Here is a 21,898-nt window from a genome sequence, read left to right as displayed (position 1 = left end):
TCAAAATCCACAAATGTGTATCTTGTTAGCAGAGCTTGCTAGCACCTAATTGGCAGACCCAATTAGTATCAGATGATAAATAACAGCTGAGGAGAAGTAAATCCGGAAATAGGAGAGTTTATTGTCTGCTCTTATGTTGTGAGGATGAAACACAAATGCGGGAAGTTACCACGATATATAGAGAGTATTTTAAAACATTGGGTGGTCCTTTGTGTTAAATGCACATAAAATTTTAGTCTATTTTCTTGCCTTATCCTTCATATTTCTATTACGTTTCATTTTTTAAAGTTTTTGCAAGATGGAAATCATAGAATAATAATCAATTTTGACAGATATAAAGAGATTGCTGATATAATCAGTTTCTGTTACACGCATGAGATGAATTTGAGGGGGAGGAGAGATGGGAAGTAAATCATTTCTGGTCACTGTGATAATAATATTATAAATGCAATTCCATATCTGACTAATTAGTGTACGTTCTCTCATTATGCTATCTCATTCAGCCTCATGGCTTTAAATGCCATTCATTTGTTGACTCATTCCCAGATTTATATCCCTAGCCCCCGTTCTTAGAGCTAACATCCAGACTCATATGCCCAGTTGCCTACTTGCTAAATACTCTTAGAAGTTTGTATATGTCTTAACCTTAACAAGATAAATGCAAATATTTTGATTTTTCTATAAAAATCTGTTCTTCCATCAAGCTTTCCAATTTCAGTAAAACAGTTCACTGGTCAGATGCTACCCAGAAATCAGAATAATCCTTAATTTCCATCATAAATTAATTCATCCACAATCCATCAACAAGACTAAAATATACTCTGAATTTGCCTATTTTCTGGCATCTGTTCATTTTTGTGGGGATAGTTACCACACCAACAAAAGTTGACAAAATATCTTGCACTATTCCAAAAGCATACTCTTTCAACTGTTACCATACTATAATCTATCCTTCATATCACAGTATATTGAACATGGAAATAAGAATACTTCATTCTTTTTAACAGCTGATAGTGGTTTCTTACTGCTTTTAAAGTATAGGACAAATTTCTATCATCGGTCTAACGAAGTCTCCATGGTTCCTGCCAACTTCTCCAAGTTGATCTCCCGTTCCCTCACTGGCCTTTAATAATTCTAATAATTCTAGACTTCAAGACTAAGATTTCTATTCCTTAGTGGGCTTTTTACTTATTATTTTCACTGCCTGGAATATTTTCCTCCCATGTCTGCTTATCAAACTCCTTCTTTTGATTCAAGTATAACTTTCTTCCTATCTATTCAGTCTAAATTACTAAAGAAAACTCTGCCCCCTTAATGAATACACAGTCTCTCTTCTTGTTCTTCTATTTACTATATAGTCTGTGCTTCCATGCTGAGAAAAATAGCAAACTACTGAATTTCCTGGTAACTTCTAGCAGGATCAATAAAATCCTTCTCCTCTGTTTCAAAGCTAATTTGTCCAATAGAGTTTTCCTTTAATGTTTACATCATGATTTAACATGCCAATCTGTGAAAATGTAATGAAACATATGATTTGAATTATCACTAAAGAGAATCTTGAGCCACTAGAATGCATGCATTGTAAACATGTGTGATTACAGAAACATGTGAAAGTCTTCTTCAGATAGTGGTTTTTAAGGCTTTCTTTTTCATCAGATTTATGTTGACAAGAATGTTTTCCAGACCCCTGCACACGCTAGTTGTTGGCACTTTTCTGGAGCTCACTCTCAGGCTCATCTTTATTATAAACCCTGGGATCAACTCTGCCCTTTGTTCAAGAGAAACAGAAACGTAATTAAGGGTCAGAAACTAAACACAGAAGCATCCTCGTTCCTAGGATACCTGTATCAAGTCCATTGTCACTTTATTTTATTCTTACATCTAAGACTCTACCTAGTATTCCATCTCTAGCCTTGAGGGCCCTGTTTTATTCACTTTTATCTTACTCTCTTACTGGGTAATCTGTTATCTCCTTCAAAACCTAGATCCTTCCATGAACATTCCTAATTCACAAAAGATGGACATAATTCTTCTGAATCCTAGTCCCTAAAAATGACACCCTGCTTTTTCTTACTAGAATTTTCTCATACCTATTATCTGTAGCTTGTTTGAATCTCTGCATATAGCTTAGTCCACTGTGATTTTTCAGCAAGTACATTTGACACATATTTCCTATCTCTTACCAGGCCTTTCTGATGCTTCCTTATCCAGCTATTGCCATAATAATGCTATGTAACAAACAACCCCCAAATTTAGTGGGTTCTTAAAACAAGTATTTATTTCTCAGTCACTGGTTTGGTGGACATTATGGTTCTGGTGGCTGTGTCTAAGGTTAATCAGACTTGACTCAGGCTGTGGCTTGGGTTCACATTTTTCCACATAATTTCTTCCCCTTCTGTAACCGTGTTTCTCTCCTATCCAGTGACACAAGCACAAGAGGGCTAAGTGAAAACACATGATGTCTCTTAAGCCTTTGTCTCAGAACTAGCTCATTATCATTTCATCCCACATTCTTTTTTTCTTTTTTTTGAGATAGAGTCTCGCTCTGTCACCCAGGCTGGAGTGCAGTGGTGTTCACTGCAATTTCCACCTGCTAGGTTCAAGTGATTCTCATGTCTCAGCCTCCCAAGCAGCTGGGATTACAGGAGTGTGCCACCACATCTGGCTAATTTTTGTATTTTAGTATGGACAGGGTTTTGCCATGTTGGCCAAGCTGGTTTTGAACTCCAGGCTGGTTTTGAACAAGTGATCCGCAGGCCTCAGCCTCCCAAATTGCTGGGATTACAGGTGTGAGCCACCATGCCCAGCCTTCATATTCTATTTTCCAAAACAAATCTCATAGTCAAACCTATTATTGAAGAGGTAGGTAAGTGTACCCTGCCATAGGGGAGCCATTAGAATATGGGAGGGAATAAATAATTGTGAACAAATTCAGCTTACTGCAGATTCTCCCTCCTTAATTTGACTGATGAGACTGTTCGCCATGCATTGCAAAGGCTATACTCCACTCACTTATTTGTTATGTATCAGACACTGGAGTTTCATTACTGAATAAGAAATTATCTCTGTTCTCATGAAATTCAAAAATCTCCTGGGAAAGTCAAAAAGGTAAAGAGACAATTATAATGTCATATATGCTGCAGTATCATTGTACATATAACGTGCTCTGAACTCTTAACCCAGTCTCAGTGGTTATGGAAAGCTCTGTAGATGAGCAGTTTTGCCACAAATATTCATCAGCTCCCAAGTTTTAACAATCCTCCCTGGGTTTATTTAATCCCAATATTTTCTACTTTCCTACTTAGACCTGTCTCTCTCTGTTTGCTGAATTCTCAATTCTTATTTAAAAAAAAAAAAAAAAAGGATTTTATTTTATCCATAAAATTCATAAAAAATTTATGTTGAGATAATACATCCTTTGAGGATAATTATCTTCAATAAATTAAAATATGGCAATAAGTAGATTATTAGTCTAGAAAGATTGTTGGGACAGTATTTTGAAGTCTGCCCCACTGTGTCATTAAGAGTTCTGTAGAAAGACAGAACCAATATTCTATATACATGTATATATATGTATACACACACACACTCACACACACACATACTCATGAGAGGGGATTTATTAAGGTGATTAGCTCATGCAATTAAAGAGCCTGAGAAGTGTCATGATAAGCCATCTGAAAGCCTCAAAACCAGGGAAGCTGATGGTATAACTCTGTCTGAAGCAAAAAGCCTGAGAACCCGAGAGTCCACTGGTGCATGTCCTGGAGTCCAAAGGCTAGGGAACCTAGGGTTCTGATGTCCAAGAGCAGGAGAAAATGGGTCTCCCAGATCCAGAAGAGATAAAGTAAATTCACCTTTCCTCTGCCTTTTTGTTCTGAGACCTCAGCAGATTGAATGGTACCCATCCACACTGATGGTGGATCTATCTTACTCTGTCCACTGATTCAAATGACATTCTTTAAGGAATCATTCTCACAGGCATACCCAGAAGTAATGCTTACCATCTATCTGTGCTAATTCAATCCAGTTGACACTTAAAATTAACTGTCACATTCACCTTACATGATATTAAATTATTTTTATAATGATATTTTAGAATATATATTGTAATTATTTATATTATAGCAATAATAGTACTAACTTCACTACATGTGGATACTTTTTACATCCTATTATAATCATATATAAAAATAGTTTTTATATATTTTTCATGATTTAAAAATTTTGACATAAACTTGTTACTATTATCAATGCTGCGCTTCTAAATTCTCACTAGTATTACTTTCTGTCCACAGCTGACTAACTTCACAGACAACTCAAGGAGGAATTAACAAGAAATGCACCCAGAAACATTTCTTGTCATTCCAACTTATATTACACTTAAGAAAGCCAACGTGAAAGTTATAGAGAGTTTAATATGAGAGACATCTGATTCTATCCACAGGCCCTCCACTCACCAACTGAATAACTATGAATTTGTTACTGAAACCTTTTTTTTTTTTTTTTTGAGGCAGGGTCTCGCTCTGTTGCCCAGGCTGCAGTGCAGTGGCCGGATCTCGGCTCACTGCAAGCTCCGCCTCCCGGGTTCATGCCATTCTCCTGCCTCAGCCTCCTGAGTAGCTGGGACTACAGGCGCCCGCTGCCACGCCCGGCTAATTTTTTGTATTTTAGTAGAGACGGGGTTTCACCGTGTTAGCCAGGATGGTCTCGATCTCCTGACTTCATGATCCGCCCGCCTCGGCCTCCCAAAGTGCTGGGATTACAGACGTAAGCCACCGTGCCCGGCCCTGAAACTTTCTAAACTTCTATTTGCTCACTTATTAAATGTAATAATAATTTTTAAAATAGTTATAATATCACTTAACTGACAGAGTTGTTAGGGAGATTAAATGTGATGTGGTATGTGCTTCATAGCACCATTTTGCTGATATTTATTATTCAAAACTATCAGCTTTCATTACCGTAAAAAGAATGGTGAGCCTGTATTCGCTAATGCTTGGTGAATGGCCGTCCTTGGTGTTATGAACAACTTTCTAAAGGTCAGCTAATGCTTGCTCATTAGCTTAAAGTCAGTATGCAAGCATAACTCTTTGTTCCTTAGGGTCTTAAGAGACTAATAACTGTGTGTGTGTGTGTGTGTGCGCTTGTGTGTGTAGAATATATAATTTATAGTAACATAAATTGAAAAAAAAAGAAACAATCAAATTTTTACTAACCAGTCACATCATATATATACAGACACATATATATATAAACAACATAACCTTATTTTTTAAAAAGTCATTTTGAAAGTCCCTTTCAGTTTTACAGTATTTTGTTAAAGCTATCCTACACAATAATTTATTTCATGAATATTCTTATTTGTTTAATAACATGTAGTAGTTTAATTTTAAGATGTTCTAGTAGTGCCCTCTGTACTATCCCAATATCAGTAACCCCTGACATGGAAGCAAGATAAGGATTATTAGTCATTAAATATTGTTCTCACTGGAGTAAATGAATATCAAGTGACCTCTAAAAAGTCAGGTGGGGCTGGCAGCTCGAATGTGCAGATGGTAGCATGAAATATTACGAAGGCTCTTAGATGACCAGATTTGGAGTCTGAAGAAAGGGGACGATATGTATGTCTACTCTGGACTAACTGGGGTTCTATGTCTTTATCTTCTGAGCATTAAAAAAATTAGATTTAGTCACATTATTGGAACAGATAAATCTTATATTCAGTGATTTCCTGGGTCCCTTTAATACGCTTCCTAATCCCCAAACTTGGTACTTTCATGATACCCACTAACTTGCAAATATCACCCAGACTCAGAATGTTAGAACTTTAGGGAACCTTGAGAGAATTTAATCCAATCTCTGCACATTATGTGTGAGGAAGTTTCCTGATGATTATCACTCAGAAATTTATTCTAAAGCCCCATTCTTCTCTTGGTCTGCCTCATGAAACGCTTGTTTTATTAAACTATTAAAACAATGTTCTACGCAACATCTCTGCGCTAGTTTTTCCCCTATTGTAGCCAATTCCCATCTCTAGGATTCCCTCACAAAGGGTTCCTCCTTTACCCCTCATATCATGTTATGATAGCTATGCTTCCCAAACTCCAGCGGTGAGTCAAAGAAGATACCAGTATACTTAGCTTGGATTACCTTGAAGAAATTTACTGATCTCATGATGTCCATTGAGATCATGTAAGCAGGCAGTGCCCCAAGTGAGTTCTCTGCTATAAACATTGATAAGTCTTCTGCAAGCTATTCCCTTACAGTGAACAGCCCCCTCCCAGTTCAACTTCCTTCCTTACCTTCCTTACAGTGAACAGCCCCCTCCTAGTTCAACTCTCTTCCTTCACTGTGACAGGTCACATCATATTCCAAGCAGAGAAGCATTATATAGAGAAGTAATTCTGGAAATGTGACTGACTCTGAGCTCTGACTTTTACTATCTGGCTCATTCATTGATCTCAGCAACCCTTTTTCATAAATCCTCATCTGACTCTATTCTTGAACTTGGGACATCAGATCTACAGTCAGAATCATAAGAGTTGACTCTTATAAATAGAAATAAAACACTTAATTTCCATTCCTTCCACTTATGCATCCTAAAATCAGACATCGTATCAAGAATATATGAATGAATACAAAAGAAAAGAAAAAAACAAAGGCTAAAATATTCCACACTTAAATGTAGAAAAGGTCAGAGTAGAGTTAGAATGTGAGACATTGGCATTCACAGACTACTGTGTAAATGAGGAAATGAAGGTAGAAATAAAGATGTTCTTTGAAACCAATGAGAACAAAGACACAAAGTTCCAGAATTTCTAGGACACATTTAAAGCAGTGTGTAGAGGGAAGTTTATACACTAAATGCTGACAAGAGAAAGCAGGGAAGATCTAAAATCGACACCCTAACATCACAATTAAAAGAACTAGAGAAGCAAGAGCAAACAAATTCAAAAGCTAGAGGAAGGCAATAAATAACTAAGATCAGAGCAGAACTGAAGGATATACAGACACAAAAAAACCCTTCAAAAAATTAATGAATCCAGGGGCTGTTTTTTTTTTTTTAAGACAAAATTGATAGACTGCTAGCAAGACTAATAAAGAAGAAAAGAGAGAAGAATCATGCAAATCAATAAACATAATCCATCACATAAACAGAACCAACGACAAAAACCTCTTGATTATCTCAATAGATGCATAAAAGGTCTTCGACAAAATTCAATAGCCTTCATGCCAAAATCTCCTCAATAAACTAGGTATTGATGGAATGTATCTCAAAATAATAAGAGCTATTTATGACAAACCCACAACCAATATCATACTGAATGGGCAAAACCTGGAAGCATTCCCTTTGAAAACTGGCACAAGACAAGTATGCTCTCTCTTACCACTCTTATTCAACATAGTGTTGGAAGTTCTGGCTGGGGCAATCAGGCAAGAGAAAGAAATAAAAGGTATTCAATTAGGAAAAGAGGAAGTCAAATTGTCCCTGTTTGCAGATGACATGATTGTATATTTAGAAAACCCCATTGTCTCAGCCCCAAATCTCCTTAAGCAACTTCAGCAAAGTCCCAGGATACAAAAGTCGATAAGCACCTTCAGCTAAGTCCCAGGATACAAAATCAATGTGCAAAAATCACAAGCATTCATCTACATCAATAACAGACAAACAGAGAGCCAAATTATGAATGAACTCCCATACACAATTTCTACAAAAGGAATAAAATACCTAGGAATCCAACTTACAGGGGATGTGAAGGACCTTTTCAAGGAGAACTACAAACCACTGCTCAATGAAATAAAAGGGGACACAAACAAATGGAAGAACATTCCATGCTCATGGATAAGAAGAATCAATATCGTGAAAATGGCCATACAGCCCAAGGTAATTTACAGATTCAGTGCCATCCCCATCAAGCTACCAATGACTTTCTTCACAGAATTGGAAAAAACTATGATAAAGTTCATATGAAACAAAAAAAGTGCCCACATTGTGAAGACAATCCTAAGCAAAAAGAACAAAGCTGGAGGCATCAAGCTACCTGACTTCAAACTATACTACAAGGCTACAGTAACCTAAACAGCATGGTACTGGTACTAAAAGAGCTATAGAGACCAATGGAACAGAACAGATGCCTCAGAAATAACACCACACATCTACAACCATCTGATCTTTGACAAATGTGACAAAAACAAGAAATGGGGAAAGGATTCCCTATTTAATAAATGGTGCTTGGAAAACTGGCTAGCCATATGTAGAAAGTTGAAACTGGATCCCTTCCTTACATCTTATACAAAAATTAATTTAAACTGAATTAAAGATTTTAATGTTAGACCTAAAACAATAAAAACCCTAGAAGAAAACCTAGGCAATACCATTCAGGACATAGGCTTGGGAAAGGACTTCATGACTAAAACACCAAAGCAATGGCAACAAAAGCCAAAATAGACAAGTGGGATCAATTAAACTAAAGAACTTCTGCACAACGAAAGAAACTACCATCAACGTGAACAGGCAACCTACAGAATGGGAGAAAATTTTTGCAATCTACCCATCTGACAAAGGGCTAATATCCAGAATCTACAAAGAACTTAAACAAATTTACAAGAAAAAAACAACCCCATCAAAACGTGGGCAAAGGATATGAATAAACACTTCTCAAAAGAAGACATTTATGCAGCCATCAGACATGTGAAAAAACACTCATCATCACTGGTCATCACCACTCAACACCACAATGAGATACCATCTCATACCAGTTAGAATGGCGATCATTAAAAAGTCAGGAAACAACAAATGCTAGAGAGGATCTGGAGAAATAGGAACGCTTTTCCACTGTTTTTGGGAGTGTAAATTAGTTCAACCACTGGGGAAGACAGTGTTGCGATTCCTCAAGGATCTAGAACAAGAAATACCATTTGACCCAGTGATCCCATTACTGGGTATATATTCAAAGAATTATAAATCATGCTACTATAAAGACACATGCACACGTATGTTTATTGCAGCACCATTCACAATATCAAAGACTTGGAACCAACCCAAACGTCCATCAATGATACACTGGATTAAGCAAATGTGACATATATGCACCATGGAACACTATGCAGCCATAAAAAAGGATGAGTTCATGTCCTTTGCAGGGACATGGATGAAGCTGGAAACCATGATTCTCAGCAAACCATCACAAGGACAGAAAACCAAACACCTCATGTTCTCACTCACAGTTGGGAAATTGAACAATGAGAACACTTGGACATAGTGTGGGGGATATCACACACTGGGGCCCGTCGAGGGGTGGTGGGCTGGGGGACAGATAGCATTAGGAGAAATACCTAATGTAAATGCCGAGTTGATGGGTGCAGCAAACCAGCATGGCACATGTATACCTATGTAACAAACCTGCACATTGTGCACATGTCCCCTAGAACTTAAAGTATAATAAATAAAGAAAGACTAAACATAGAGTTCTCATATGACCAGCAATTCTACTCTTTGTCCTGTACTGAAGAGAAATGAAAACATTTGTCCATACAAAATCTTGGACATGAATGTTTATAAGCAGCATTATTCATAATAACCAACAAGTGGAAAGAATTGAGATATCCATCAAGTGATGAATGGATATACAAAATGCATAGCCATACAATGGAATATTATTTGGCAATAAAAAGGAATGAAGTACTGATACATGCTGCAACATGAATGAACCTTAATATCATGCTCATGAAGTCACACAAAAAGGGCCACAGATTGTATGATTCCATTTATATGAAATGTCTAGAACAGGCAAATGTATGGAGACGGAAAGTAGAGTCATGATTGCCAAGGTTCTGTCGGATGGGGTAAATATGTGCCAAAATTAAATGTGGTGATGCTTGCACAACTTTGTGAGTATACTGAAACCATTGAATTGTACACTTTAAATAGGTGGATAGTACGGTATGTGAATTATATCTCAATAAAGCTGTTACTAAAAAAAAAAAGAGAGAAATTGGCATTCACCAAACAAATTTATCTCCATTAATATGAACTGAGTTCTGAAATATTTTTTGATTTCTTCATACTCATGTAACCAAACTCAGAAACTTAAATTTTAAAAATCGGTCTTCCCAAGTTTATTCTCAAGGTTATTTTTAACTTCTTTTTTTAAAAACCACTGTACTTTATAAATTTGTTTTGTAATTTAATATTTTAAAATACTGTCCCTCATTAAAATTTATTATTCAAAAGCAAAATAAAAATAATGTACTTTTGGAACACACCCTGCTATTTTTAAAGCATGCCTTCACTTTAATAAAATTTGTTTCATCACTCTCTCCTTGTCTGTTTAAATGGGGAATAGAGTTCTTAGCATAATGTCTGGCAAAAAGTAGATGCTGAAATATTAGTTGAATGGGTTCTATGTATAATCTAAGTTCTGTCTTCTGAGACAATAGGGGCAGGAACTTATGTAATAGCAACATGTTGGTAGTCCTTTATAGAGTTTCAGAATCTAGTTAAATTCTCAGATAATCATATAAAGTGCTGCCATTATTGTGTTTATTTACAAAATTAGAAAACTGAATTTCTCATTTGCCTAAGAGCAAAGAACCAAAACATTAGTCTATGTCACATGGCTCTCAACAATAAAATATTTCAAGAATTGTGTTGGCACTTCACAGTGTTTATCTTATTAAAGCCACATGACAGCCTTATTATTAATGTATAGAAGAGTAATTTGAGTTGTATTAGTGAAGGTTCTCCAGAAAAACAGAACCAACAGGATAGATATATGCATGTGGATTTAGATATAGGAGAGGAAATTTATTAGGGGCATTGGCTCACATGATTTTGTAGGCTAAGAAGTCCCAGGATATGCTGTTTGCAAGCTGGAGAATTTGGGAAGCTGAAACATAACTCAAAGTCTAAGAAAGTCTTAATCAGGATTGGGAACCTGAGGGACACTGGTGCAAGTCTCAAAGACTGGAGAACCTGGAGTTCTGATGCCCAAGGGTATAAGGAGATGGGTTTCTCCACCCCAGAAGAGTGAGAGAGGGCACATTTGCCTTTCCTCTACCTTTTTGTTCTATCCAGGCCCTCAGCTTATTGGATCATGCCCACCCACATTGGGTAAGAATGAATCTTCCTTGGTCTACTGATTCAAATGCCAATCTCTTCTGGAAATGCTGTCACAGATACTGCCAGAAATAATGTTTTACCAGCTGTCTTGGAATCTCTTAATCCAGTCAAGTTGACACCTAAAATTAAGCATCACAGAAGTTTATATAGGTTAAGTGATATCTCCTGAGTGATACAGGTCCAAGTATAAGGGCTGAGTTTCTAATATAGTTCTGTTCAGAACCCACAGCACTTTTAATCGTTCTAATGTCTTCATAATAGAGATGATGGCAGTGGCGTGTAGCTTGGGGGGAGTGTCTTCAAATCTAGCTACTCTGATGCTCAAGAAGTTAGAAAGAGATTTTCTTTTAGAAACCTATGAGTAATGCGGTACCTTTTTTGGAAATATATATTCATTGTGCTATTCCTTATGCATTGCTTATTACTTTATTTTAAGCAGTCCCCAAATGACTTTTATTTGGTCATGAAATAAAGACCATGTTCCTCATCCTGGTAATTAAGCATAGGTTCAACGTGCTTCCATAACTCTTATTGCTCTTTGTTCTCAACTGTATACTTTGGCCTGTTTTTCCTCAAATACTCAGAGCATTTTCCCACCCATTTGTTAGGTGGTTTATGCCATCGTTGTGCCTTGAATGCCTTAATTTATCAATTGGAGATTCTCCTGTTCTCTAAGATCAGACAAATGCTATGCTAATAAATGTCTCATAGAATTTGACATTGTTTCATAATTACAAGATATTAGGTAGAATTATAGTTTCTTTGAATGGCAGGTCACAACACAAAAGACATTGGATAAATGAAAGTCAGAACTTCTTGTTACTTCCAATTGCAAATGAGAGAAGGCTGAGTCACACAGGGGGTTGCTCCCAGGGACAAGGTAACAGACAGCTAGAGGCAGCTTAAGTATGGCAAGCCAGGTGGGGTTAGCCAGGTTTTGCTGGCTTCCTGTGGATAGGTGAAATTGAATGATCTTGTGGGACCCAGTGGCACAGAGGCTATCCCTTAATTGTCTGTACCTAGCCCTAGGGCATAGCAGCCCCAGAGTGAGAGAGCCTGAGAAGGGATTTAGTTGAAGTGTAGACTTAATAAAGAAGGGAAACTGACCTGCCTCTGGCCGGAGACTCAAGACTGGGTCAAACAGCATTAAAAACAAATAAGCAAACACAAACTCTATTAAGGCATATTGCGAGTCTATGTCTGTGTCTAGCAGTGGGTTTGGGAAATGCTGTTTGAGTTTCATTTCACATGGTATCCATTTTATATTATAAAATTCATATGATACCTGAACTTTACAGACCATTACCAGGTGCTGTATCTTCCTGTCCTCCTACACCTGGAACATCTAAAATACCAGAAGAGATTTTCTTCAGTTTCTGCTGGTACTGGCTCTCTCGCACTAGATCAGTTACCACCTTCCAAAAAGCTATCTAGACTACTCAGGATAAGAGGCCCATGAATGAGAGGACAATTGCAGGGATTCTCCAGTTCCCTCAGCATTACAGAATTATCATTCCTTTTCTGTGGGTCACTGTCATAAGTTTCTCTTTCGTGATTTTCTCTCTCAACCACGGTCATTTCTCCTTCTCACTAAATCCTCCTGGGGCCTGTGTGTGCCTCTGCCTGTCAAATACTTTTTTTAGTACACTCTCAAATTGAGATCTTATGCAAAAGGAAAGAAGGAATAGGAATATGGAGAAGTCTAGCAAGGAAGGAAGATTCCAGTGTTATCCATGCATTTATTCAGGTTTCTGGGCAATTTAGCAGGTTCTCTCTGGCAAGATTTTATACTGAGTGAAGTTCCATTATGCAAAGTTACTAGTACATTACCAAAATGACAGTTCTAAGAGTAAATAATTAAATTTGATTCTGAATCTTCCAAAGACTTATATTTTATTTTTGACATAAAGTAGATTTTATTTTTAAATTCAACTTTACTTACCATATGAGGATATGTTAATAGATGCCAAACAGTTTTTGGTTTGGTATATAATGATGGAATACTATGTGAAAAAAAAAAAAATTCCAGCAGACTTGGTAATTTAAAAAAGTTATTAAAAAAAGCCAAACCTTGCTCAATTTTGTATTCTATGAAACAATATTTTTGTTTTGTTTTTCCCTCTATATCACTTCGGTGTTCTCCAAGGACTGCTAGATAATCCTTAATGGATTTCAACTCAGATATTCCCTGCCAACTAAATGATTTGTCCTACTTGGTACTAAATTCAGAATCCATTGAAATAGTATGAATATTTCTCTGGCATTGACTCAGTCTTATTATTTAAAAATCTGAGAAGCCAAATTTCTGACTAACTACAAAGCAGGTAAATTGAAGGGGAGAGCATCTGGTGAATGAAGAGAGATATTGTAGAAAATTTACTCCAACCAGACAGATTCACTCTCATTCCTTCCACACTGACTGTTGCCCACAGCACAAGAAAGGAGCTAAACTGACATGCCGACTCTCAATCCACATCTTTCACCAGTGAAAAGTTGTGTTCTTCACCTGTGCCAGCTGTATTTGTTTACAAACAGTTTTACATTACTAATATTTGTTATTACAAATACAAACTAATAAAATAAAATGTAAACAAATGAAATATTAGTGCAATAGAACACCCAAGTTATTTTCTAGAAAATTATCTAGAATATGGGAAAAACTCAATAAATGTGAGTGAGTTAAAATAAAATGAATGTGATAAACATTGCTACCATATTGGGTAGATTAAAGGCACCTGAAAAAGATAACAGGTAATGGTAAAAATTTATAAGGATTCTGTATTCAGATTGCTTAACAAATGCCTTTAACTTTTCACTCCACTTTGAAGAAACCAAAACTAGATATCATACATTATGCATGACAAGTGTGATTTATGACAGAAAATAATGTAGGACTCTATTTAGATGACTTAAATAGAAAATGACTTCAACTAAATTGGCAGGTGATTGTATATTTACATCATTCACATAAAAATGCATTGCGACATTATATATTTTTCATTTTATGTGTATATATATATACACATATGTATATGTGTTATATACTTTTATTTTTTTATGATACCGAATTTCAGTTGATAAGGTTTTTTTCTACTTGCAGAGCAATTACTGATTGCTGGCTCTGATTGTGTTAGGTAACAATTAATAAAAGGCAACTTTTTTGAGCACACACTGTGACATACAAGATCCTCACTGGCATGTATCAACTCATATAATTCTCACAGCAATCCTGTATTGCCACCTTTTACACATGAGAAAACTGAGGCATAGAGAAGTTAAGTAATGGCTCAATGTCTTATGGCTATCAAATGGTGAAGCTTTGATTCAAACATAGGCAGTATGATCCCACAGTTCATGAACTAAACCTGCATCTATAGTTTATGTTTCCCTATATAAATATATAGATAAATCACTGCCCTTTTAATCCACTTATGCCGGAGCTTGCAAATTTTATTTGTGAAAAATCAGACCTTGGTGATGACCTTAAGCAGTAGGATATAAATAACTGCCACAAGCTTAGTGTTCCAACAATGGAACACTAGGCGTAAACGAGTCAAGTTGAACTGAATGAATGAATCAGCATGCAAAATTGTATCTGTAGTTACTAAATTATCCCAGTGCTGCCCACTGAAAATCAGCCCTAAGGTCATATTCTCCTACAAAATAATTTGCATTAACATTCTAAGCCTATTCCATTGGCTCAGGATAATTTTTATCTTTTAAAAAATGTCCTAGCCTATTTTGACTAACACCTCACTCTTAATTTCTAATTCCTTAGCTTTGGACACTTCTCTAAGGCCTCTTCTCAAGTGTTAAAAGGTCTCTGGCATATCTAAACCCTTTTCTTTATCCATAAAACTCAACTGCATTTACAGCAAATTTCAACTGAGCTCATCAGCACTATAAGCCACCCACTGTCCAAGAGAGCAAATGGGATAGCAGCACCTTGGGCCAAAATACACCATCAAAGTTAGCCCAGCTCAGGAAAGCTTGGTCTGCCCCTGATCTCCATTATTACTGCATCCTCAGTACATGGATTGAGGATGCCACTGGGGCCACCAGTCTGCTGACACGCCTGCCATAAATTGATTAGACAAAAAGGAAACAAAAGATAATTTTTATCTTCTTTTTAAAACCTAAATGTATTCTTTCAAAACTCCTGGGAGTAAACCCTGTATGTGCCACCCTACATGTAACTCCATTAAATTCAAAATATCTACTGACTAACAGTCCTCCTGTGTTTGTTCCAGTCAGCTCTAGAATGGGTTTTCTAAAAACCTGCAAATATATTTTAATTATGAAGAGAGGGAAAAGTGCAGGCACTTCTCATAATTCAACAGATTCCATTAATGAGTAATAAACTTAAAAATGCAAGATCATGTCCTTTGCAGGGACATGGATGAAGCTGAAGGCCCTTACCCTTAGCAAACTGGCACAGGAACAGAAAACCAAATACCACATATGCTCAGTTATTAAGGGGCAGCTAAATGATGAGAACACTTGGACACATAGAGGGTAACAACATCCACTGGGGCCTTTTGGAAGGTGGAGGATGGAGGGCGGAGAGGATCAGGAAAAATAGTTAATGGGTATTAGGCTTAGTACCTGGGTGATGAAATAATCTGTATAACCAACCTCTACGACACAAGTTTACCTATGTAACAAACCTGCACTTGTACCCCTGAACTTAACGTAAAAGTTAAAAATACATTACTTTTAATGATCTGAAGTGTAGCCTTAAGTGGATATAAGAAAGCTACTTTTCTTCATTATCTATAGGTGTTCTGTTAATTTGATACACTTAACTGAATAAACCAAGAGGAAAAGAGTCACAGCATTAGTGATTTACGTAGTCATGATAAATCTCTCAATTTTTGCCTGCTGAAACATGAATGTAATATGTTAAGGAGTGTGTTTCTGTAAGAAAATTATATGAATAATAGCAAGATCTATTGATTATATTCTTTTCTTTCTTTTTTTTTTTTTTTTTTTGAGACGAAGTCACTCTTGTCACCTAGGCTGGAGTTCTGCGGCACGATCTCGGCTCACTGCAACCTCTGCCTCCCGGTTGAAGTGATTCCCCTGCCTCAGCCTCCTGAGTAGCTGGGATTAAAGGCACTTGCCACCACAGCTGGCTAATTTTTGTACTTTTAGTAGAGATGGGGTTTCGCCATGTTGGCCAGGCTGGTGTCGAACTGCTGACCTCAGGTGATCGGCCCTCCTCAGCCTCCTGAAATACTGGGATTATAGGCATGAGCCACTGCACCTGGCTAATTATATTCTTATATCTACTCAGCTTTTCCCATTCTATTTACTCTGTTAAACTTATTTGAGAAAAAATGAAAATAAGTAAAAGTGGCTAGATTTTGTTTTCCAATATAATATTTACAACTTAATATTAGCCTTAAAACTGCACAACCAATGAAATAACTAATGGTAGTAATTTTAGACAGTGAATATTTTAATTGAATAAAGATGAATTAATACCTTTAAGTTCTTAGCTATTCGCTTGTATACATATTTTCCTGTGAACATGTTCACGCACATAACACTTAAGTACATATACACCACGTATAATCATTATTTTTCCAGTTGTCAAAGAAATTACATTTAACGTATTGTAGCAATTGTAAATTTTTCAAATTGACTTTAAATTTACTTGTTTTACAACTAACTCAGGGTGTTCTGTTTCCTCCAGCGGATACACTATAAAATATGGACAGAATGCATGGAACAGCTATTTGGACTCTATAAAGTAAATTACAGAAGGCAGATTGGAGGAGAAAACCTGACTTTAAAATTCCATGGAAAAAGCAGTGAGTTTACAATTTCTTTTCCTCAACTACATCTCAGCCTGCATTCAGTATGCCAAAAATGTGCAGCAAGGCACAGAGAAGGGTACAGAAGGATCCTGTTAGTTCTGGCTTGAGAAGTAGAAAGTGAGCATTTAACACCCAGAGGGGTTGTGGGTAGTAATTGCCTGTTTATTTGTTTCATTTCCTTTTTTTCATTTTAACTTTTAAGTTCAGGGGTACAAGTACAGGTTTGTTACATGGGTAAACACGTGTCATGGGCATTGGTTGTACACATTATTTTGTCACCCAGGTATTAAGCCTAGTACTCATTAGTTGTTTTTCTTGATCCTCTCCCTCCTCCCACCCTCCACCCTACAAAAGTCCCCAGCATGTGGTTCCCCTCTATGTGTCCATATGTTCTCATCATTTAGTTCCCACTTATAAGTGAGAACATGTGGTATTTGATTTTGTGTTCCTGTTCTAGTTTACTAAGGATAATGACCTTCAGCTCCATCCATGTTGCTGCAAAGGACATGAGCTCGTTCTTCTTTATGGTTGCATAGCATTCCATGGTGCATATTTTCCGTGATCCATATTTTCTTCATCCAGTCTATCATTGATAGGTATTTGTGTTGATTCAATGTATTTACTATGGTGAATAGTGCTGCAATGAACATACACATGCATATGTCTTTATGAGAGAATGATTTATATTCCCCTGGGTATATACAGAGAAACGGGATTGCTAGGTTGAATGGTCTTTAGGTCTTTCAAGAATTACCACACTGTCTTTCACAATAACTGAACTAATTTACACTCTCACCAACAGTGTATAAGTGTTCCTTTTTCTCTACAACCTCACCAGCATCTGTCATTTCTTGACTTTTAAGTAATAGCCATTCTGGCTGGTGTTAGATAGTATCTCATTGTGGTTTAGAATTGCATTTCTCCATTTTTTTCTTCTTTTTTTCTCTGTTGTTTCATGCACTAGCCCCCAGGCAATCCCATGGTGGTAATGACAGACAGCGGCAAAGCAATCCTGCCAGAGCTGAAACTGGTATAAAAGGGAATCTTGCCTTTCATAGATCTCTGATTCTAACAGAGTTGGGCATATCCCTTTTTTTTTTCTTTCTTTGTATTCCTTCCCTTTAACTCCAGTCACTGCCTCTGTTATAGAAGTTTATAGCAGAGTGGGGTAACTAAAACCCCAACTTCTCCACCAGAGGACCAAAAAGAACTCCAGGGAACTCAAAAGTACTAAGAAAATCATGGAGAGGGAAGAATGCAAGGAAAAGAGCCTACAAAGATTTTTTGAACTCCTGAACATTTCCAGCCTGCTCATGCATGAACCGGATCCTATTTAGTATAGCAAAACCATTGAGGACTAAATTGACAGACCATCAGCTAGTCTTCACTGGGTTTAAAGAAGACCCAAATTTTCATAACATGTCCAGATACAATCACAAATTACTTGGCATACAAAATAATCAGGGAACTCTCAACTCATATGGGAAAAGACAAAAAGACAATCAATAGACTTCAGCACCAAGGTGGCACAGATGTTGAAATACTCTGACAAAGACTATAAAGTAGGTATTAGAAAAATGCATCAGGAAGCAAATGTGAACACTGTTGAAGCCAACAGATATATTAAAAATCTCATCAAATAAATATATGAAAGAAAGACCAAATGAAAATTTTAGAACCAATAAACACAATGACCAAAATAAAAAAAATTCACTTGATAAGCACAACAGTAGAAGTGAGAAGATAGAAAAATAGTCAATGAACTTGAAGATACATCAATAGATGTAAATAATCCAACCTGACAAACAGTGAGAATAAAACGAAAAATAACTCTGACGTTCCTTTGATAAGTTTAGAAAATGTAATGTTAATTCCTTCTTATTTCAGGAGATTGACTGAAAGATCTCAGAGGCTTGTATCATGCCTATAATATAAGGAAAGAGACTCTAACTTTGTTATTTTCTTAGTGGTAAATGATGGCCAATCCACCTGGCCTTATCGCAGTCTGCCCTAGTGACCTCTTCTGACATTTTCCCTTTCCCTGGCCTATTAGCCAGAGATGATCTCATCTACACAGCATGTTGCTGGTGGTGTATAAAATTCTCCAAGACCCTTCATTTAGGTTCATGTCTCTAGCTCTCAAACTCCCAGCTTTGATAGCTGTTTTTCGATTATTAGGGATTTGAATAGTGTGAGTACTCTTCGTTTGTTGCTTTCTGTTCCCCAGTTTTCAGCACTGCAAAACCTGTTGCTGTCTCAGAGGATAGAATCCATCTTATGGTAGTGATTTCACAATCCCATTAGCTATATTCATGATTTTCTAGCCAGAAGCAACAGTGTTCAATCCCAAGATACAATCAGTTTCCTGAGGCCAAGACTTAGAAGGGTCTATTCAATCAAAGTCTCACTTAGGTTTTGATATCTTAGAATTTTGTGTGACTCTTTGTCTAGGCAAGGAGATTTGAAGAAATTCTTTGCTGATCTTGTGGCTTTAGAAAGTAGTCATTTAACCATTTCATATCACAGTATTTTATTACTAATCCAAAGGTATCATACTTCAGCACAAATTTGTATAGAATGACAAAATAGAAGTCATTTAGTATTTTCTAATGTAAATGATGGGTTGATGGGTGCAGCAAACCACCATGGCATGTGTATACCTATGTAACAAACCTGAACTTTCAGCATGTGTATCCCAGAACTTAAAGTATAATAATAATAATAATAATAATAATAAAAGTCATTTAGTATTTTAAGGAGATAATCTTGCTGACAATGGTTACCTTGTTCCTCTCTTTGTAATTTTTAGTTAAAATAAAGCTGCTTTTTAAATATCAGGTAAGCATTTCCCATTGATCCTGTTGGTACCTCAGCCTTGCATTTTAGGTATATATTTTCTCAGATTTTCTCTTATGTTTTATTGAAGAGGTTTCCAGGGACTTTTGTAATGAATCTTTATATAATGACAATCTCAAATGTTGAGAAATATGTTATAAATTCTTCTTTTAAAATTTTTTGAGTATTTAAACATTTTTGTGGGTACATAGTAGGTGTGTATATTTATGGAGTACATGAGCTATTTTGAAATAGGCATGCAATGTGAAATAAGCACATCATAAATTCTGATTACCCAAAAATAACGTCACATTAAGCAGCTTATTTTTCCATGTTTTCTGATTATTCTTTATTCTCTGCAGGTTTTGTCAACTAAGAACAGTCCAGCTGAAAACTAAAACTTTGCACATGCTGCATAAAAATCTTTACGATTTTTATGCTAAAAAAAAATGGCTAGATTACTGAAGTGGTACTTGAAGAACTTTTAATATTTTCCTGCTGCAAAACACCTAGAAAATCTATGTGCTTTTTTGGCTACGCTTCCCTGCTTCTGCAATTAATGCAACAAAGTCTAGCCATAGTTGCTTGGTGGCAAGTGCTGCAATTGCAGGGATCTGCAGATTTTCACCATGTTTTGCAGTGCACTCAGGAAGTCTAGTTATGTCAAGATGAGAAATGGTACAAGCATTTGTAAGGCCACAGTCTTATGTAAGAATTAGGCTTGAATTTTAATTTTGTACTTATTTTGCTAGAAAAAAATGTAATTTGGGTTTTTTATTTCTTAAAAACACTAGCAGCATCAACAACATCTCATCTTGCTTATAGTTCCTGCTATTCTTGAATACAGTGGCACCCCATTAATTTTAGTTCTTTAGTGCAGTGTTTCTCAAACTGTAGTCTTCAGACCACAGGCATCACAATCATCTGGACTTTACCACTCATAGACTGAATCAGAATTTTTGTAAGTTATAAAACACATTTTTCACACTCCCAAGGTGATTCTTAAGCCATTAGCTACAGAATCCCTAACCCTGAGTAAGAAAAAGATTATGTTTCAGGGCCACAGAAACAATGACCAATTTCATCAAAGCTATGCAAGTAATGTCTGAAAAACAAGACATTATAAACAAGAATATCCATCAGAGACTAACAAAAGTGAATAAATGTCCTAAAAATTGGTAAATATTTTGCCCCCAGTATGAAAAATAATATGGTAGAGTCAAAAGTGACCTGAGATATCACACAGTCCAAACCTGACATTATATGACTGAGGGAACTGATAGCGGCAGCTGTCGTTTACTGAACACTTACTATGTGCAAGGCATTGTGGTAAGCACTTTAGAGGAAATATTTGATTTAATCACTATTGCTCAAAGAGTTGAAGAGGATTTAAAGTAATTAAGTATGTTATCAGCAAAAATGGGATCAGACTCTAGATCTCAAAAAGTAGTTGCATTCTTATTTCACCTCACAGCTTCTTCCCAGAGATAGATGGATCCTGACCCATTATATGTGCCCCTTAAAATTGGTTGCAAGTACATACATTACAAGTCAGTTTTACAAAATACTTGCCATCTATTTACTTGTTCATTTTCTAGTGAAAGAAGAAAGATATAGGATTCTGTAAAATGTCATACTTTGACCTTATTCACAGTCCAACTGCAAAGTATATCGTATTAAAATAAAGTGACCAGAAAACTCCAGCTGTGAAGTTTCATGTGAAGAGCACCAAGGATATTGGAATCCGTTTCTTTCTCAATGATTTATGCTTAATTTTGTAATGAAGTATTTACATCATGATCTCAAGCTGTAATTTAATTGTACATTCAGTACCGTGTGGGATTCCGGAGCAGGCAATGTGCTTGCTCATTATCTCTAGTGATCTGTTTGTGTGTGGGCTGTGTACCTAGGCTTCATCCAGTCATTTGTCCGGCATCCTTGTATTTTCTATTTTCTACAAACCTTGTCACTTAGTTAAGTTGGCATGAATGTGTAAGAACAAAAAGCTACGTCATTCCTTTGTATTCTCTTGTGGCAGGCTCCAGACATGGAGATAAAGTAATTCTGTCTAGCTCCTCCTCGCTTTCAGAAAATATGCCATATAAAAGGATTTTTG

This window comes from Colobus angolensis, unplaced genomic scaffold, assembly GCF_000951035.1.
Source record: "Colobus angolensis palliatus isolate OR3802 unplaced genomic scaffold, Cang.pa_1.0 Scaffold15, whole genome shotgun sequence".
Classification (NCBI taxonomy): Eukaryota; Metazoa; Chordata; class Mammalia; order Primates; family Cercopithecidae; genus Colobus; species Colobus angolensis.
The sequence above is the reverse complement of the archived record's forward strand: the minus strand, read 5'-3'. Positions refer to the sequence as shown.